The sequence below is a fragment of the Tachyglossus aculeatus genome, chromosome 22, assembly GCF_015852505.1.
Source record: "Tachyglossus aculeatus isolate mTacAcu1 chromosome 22, mTacAcu1.pri, whole genome shotgun sequence".
Taxonomy (NCBI): domain Eukaryota; kingdom Metazoa; phylum Chordata; class Mammalia; order Monotremata; family Tachyglossidae; genus Tachyglossus; species Tachyglossus aculeatus.
In genome coordinates this window covers 38,806,297-38,810,897 of record NC_052087.1, presented here as the reverse complement: position 1 = coordinate 38,810,897, position 4,601 = coordinate 38,806,297, and positions in this window count along the sequence as shown.

The following is a 4,601-nucleotide window of genomic DNA, read 5'->3' as shown; positions in this document are numbered from 1 at the left end:
CTGTGCCCAACCCGATTTACCTGTATCCACCCCAGTGCTTAGTACAGTGCCTGGCACATGGTAAGCACTTTACAAATACAATTATTATCATTATTACTAAGCGTTTGGGAAAGTACAATTCAACAGAATAAGCAGACACGTTCTCTGCCCATAACTAGTTTACAGCCTCACTGGTAAAACGGTAAGACTGTGAGCCCCACATGGGACAACCTGAAGACTTATGATAATAATAATGGTATTTGTTAAGCGCTTACTATGTGCCAAACACTGCTCTAAGCGCTGGAGTAGATAGAAGTAATCAGTTTGTTCCACGTGGGGCTCACAGTCATTCGCCATTGTACAGATGAGGTAACAGGCACAGAAAAGTTGTGACTTGCCCAAGGTCACACAGAAGACAAGTGGTGGAACCAAGATTAGAGGAACGTCCTTTGACCCCCCAAGCCCTGCCTCTTTCCTTTAGACCATGCTGCCTCGTTATTCATTCATTCAGTCGTATTTATTGAGCGCTTACTGTGTGCACAGCACTGTACTAAGCGCTTGGAAAGTACAATTTGGCAACAGAAAGAGACTGTCTCTACCAAACACGGGCTCAGCGCTTAGAACAGAGGCACAGTAAGCGCTTAACTAATACCATCATCATTAAGACTGTGAACCCCACGTGGGACATGGACTGGGCCCATCCTGATTAGCTTATATCTGCACCAGTGCTTACTACAGTGCCTGGCACATGGTAGGCGCCTCCCGAAGCCCATAAATGGAGAAGTAGCGTGGCTTAGTGCAAAGAGCCCAGGCCTGGGACTCAGAGATCATGGATTCTAATCCCAGCTCCGCCACTTGTCCGCTGTGTGACTTTGGGCAAGTCACTTCACTTCTCTGGGCCTCAGTACCTCATTTATAATATGGCGATGAAGACTGTGAGCCCCAGGTGGGACACCCTGATTATGGGCTTGGGAGTCAGAGGTCATGGGTTTTAATCCCAGCTCCGCCACATGTCTGCTGTGTGACCTTGGACAAATCACTTAACTTCTCTGAGCCTCAGTTCCCTCATCGGGAAAATGGGGATTAAGACTGAGCCACACATGGGACCACCTGATCACCTTGTATCCCCACCCGCGCTTAGAACAGTGCTCCGCACATAGTAAGCGCTTAACAAATGCCATCATTACCCCAGCGCTTAGAACAGTGTTTGGCACATAGTGTTTAACAAATACCAACATTATTATTATTATTGCTATTATTATTACCCCAGCACTTAGAGCAGTGCTTGGCACATAGCAGTGTTTAACAAATACCAACATTATTATTACTCCAACACTTAGAGCAGTGCTTGGCACACAGCAGTGTTTAACAAATACCAACATTATTATTATTATTACTCCAACACTTACAGCAGTGCTTGGCACATAGTAAGTGTTTAACAAATACCAACATTATTATTACCCCAGCACTTCGAGCAGTGCTTGGCACATAGTAAGTGTTTAACAAATACCAACATTATTATTACCCCAGCACTTCGAGCAGTGCTTGAAACATTGTGTTTAACAAATACCAGCATTATTATTATTACTATTACCCCAGCACTTGGAGCAGTGCTTGGCACATAGTAAGTGTTTAACAAATACTAACATTATTATTACCCCAGAGCTTAGAGCAGTGCTTGGCACATAGTAAGTGTTTAACACATACCAACACTATTATTATTATTATTACTATTACCTCAGCACTAAGAGCAGTGCTTGGCACATAGTGTTTAACAAATACTAACATTATTATTATTATTATTACCCCAGCACTTAAAGCAGTGCTTGGCACATAGTATTATTACCTCAGCACTTACAGCAGTGCTTGGCACATAGTAAGTGTTTAACAAATACCAACATTATTATTATTATTATTATTACTATTACCCCAGCACTTAGAGCAGTGCTAGGCACACGGTAAGTGTTTAACAAACCCTAACATTCTTATTATTACCTCAGCACTTAAAGCAATGCTTGGCCCGTAGTAAGTGTTTAACAAATACCAACACTATTATTACCCCAGCACTTAGAGCAGTGCTTGGCACATAGTAAGTGTTTAACGAATACCAACATTATTATTATTATTACTATTACCCCAGCACTTAGAGCAGTGCTTGGCACATGGTAAGTGTTTAACAAACACTAGCACCCTTATTATTATTACCTCAGTACTTAGAGCAGTGCTTGGCACATAGTAAGTGTTTAACAAACACTAGCACCCTTATTATTATTACCTCAGTACTTAGAGCAGTGCTTGGCACATAGTAAGTGTTTAACAAACACTAGCACTCATTATTATTACCTCAGCACTTAGAGCAGTGCTTGGCACATAGTAAGTGTTTAACACTAGCACCCTTATTATTATTACCTCAGTACTTAGAGCAGTGCTTGGCACATAGTAAGTGTTTAACAAACACTGGCCTTCTTACTATTATTACCTCAGTATTTAGGGCAGTGCTTGGCACATTGTAAGTGTTTAACAAGTACCAACATTATTATTATTATTACTATTACCCCAGCACTTAGAGCAGTGCTTGGCACATAGTAAGTGTTTAACAAACACCAGCATTCTTATTATTATTACCTCAGCACTTAGAGCAGTGCTTGGCACATAGTAAGTGTTTAACAAACACTAGCATTCTTATTATTATTACCTCAGTACTTAGAGCAGTGCTTGGCACACAGTAAGTGTTTAACAAACACCAGCAATCTTATTATTATTACCTCAGCACTTAGAGCAGTGCTTGGCACATAGTAAGTGTTTAACAAACACCAGCATTCTTCTTATTATTACCTCAGTACTTAGAGCAGTGCTTGGCACATAGTAAGTGTTTAACAAACACTAGCACTCATTATTACTTCAGCACTTAGAGCAGTGCTTGGCACATAGTAAGTGTTTAACAAACACTAGCATTCTTATTATTATTACCTCAGCACTTAGAGCAGTGCTTGGCACATAGTAAGTGTTTAACAAACACTAGCATTCTTATTATTATTACCTCAGTACTTAGAGCAGTGCTTGGCACATAGTAAGTGTTTAACAAACACTAACATTCTTATTATTACCTCAGTACTTAGAGCAGTGCTTGGCACATAGTAAGTGTTTAACAAATACCAACATTATTACCCCAGCACTTAGAGCAGTGCTTGGCACATAGTAAGTGTTCAATAAATACCAACATCATTATTATTATTATTACTATTACCCCAGCACTTAGAGCAGTGGTAAACACATGGTGTTTAACAAACGCTAACATGCTCGGCACACTAACATTCTTATTATTATTACCTCAGCACTTAGAGCAGTGCTTGGCACAAAATAAGTGTTTAACAAACACTAGCATTCTTATTATTATTACCTCAGCACTTACAGCAGTGCTTGGCACATAGTGTTTAACAAACACTAGCATTCTTATTATTACCTCAGTACTTAGAGCAGTGCTTGGCACATAGTAAGTGTTTAACAAACACTAGCATTCTTATTATTATTACCTCAGCACTTACAGCAGCGCTTGGCACATAGTAAGTGTTTAACAAACACTAACATCATTATTACCTCAGTACTCAAAACAGTGCTTGGCACATGGCACATGGTAAGCGTTTAACAAGTATTACCCCAGCACTTAGCACATAGTAAGTGCTCAACAAATAGCATCGTTATGATGATTCCCGAAGCCCACAAAAGAGAAAAAGGAGAGGAGAAGAGAGGGAGGGGACAGGGCCGCTGTGAGGGCAGGGCAGGGCAGGGCCTGGCGGCCCATTTTTCCCGCCATCCTCCGCGGCCGGTCCTTTCCCGTCATCCCCCGCGGCGGCGGTTGCCATGGCTCACCAGGGTCCCCAGCTGGTCCCGGGCGGCCTTGGCATGGAGCCGGGCCCTCGGGGGGCGAAGAAGCCCCCGGCCCGATGCCACCACACCCTTCAGCACCAGCGACGACGACAGGGCGGACATGGCGGCGGACACGACGGCGGGCACCGCAACCGCGCAGGCGCCAACGACGAGGGGGCCGGACAAGATGGCGGGCCCTGGCGGAAGTGACGTAGGCGGGGAGGCGGGCGCAGCGAGTGCCACTCAAGCCGCGCCATTACGTCACTGCTTCCCCCCCTCCCCTGGGCCCGCGTGGCCTGAGGGGAGGAATCATTCATTCATCTCATCATATTTATCAATCAATCAATCAATCAGTCGTATTTATTGAGCGCTTACTATGTGCAGAGCACTGTACTAAGCGCTTGGGAAGGACGAATTGGGAACACATAGAGACAGTCCCTACCCAACAGTGGGCTCACAGTCTAAAAGGGGGAGACAGAGAACAGAACCAAACATACCAACAAAATAAAATAAATAGGATAGAAATGTACAAGTAAAATAAATAAATAAATAAATAAATGGAGTAATAAATATGTACAACCATATATACATATATACATTATATATTTAAATTATTTATTATTAATAATAATAATGAGGGCATCTATTAAGCACTTACTATGTGCCAAGCACTGTTCTAAGCACTGGGGAGGTTACAAGGCGATCAGATTGTCCCACGGGGGGGGGCCTCACAGGCTTCATCCCCATTTGACAGA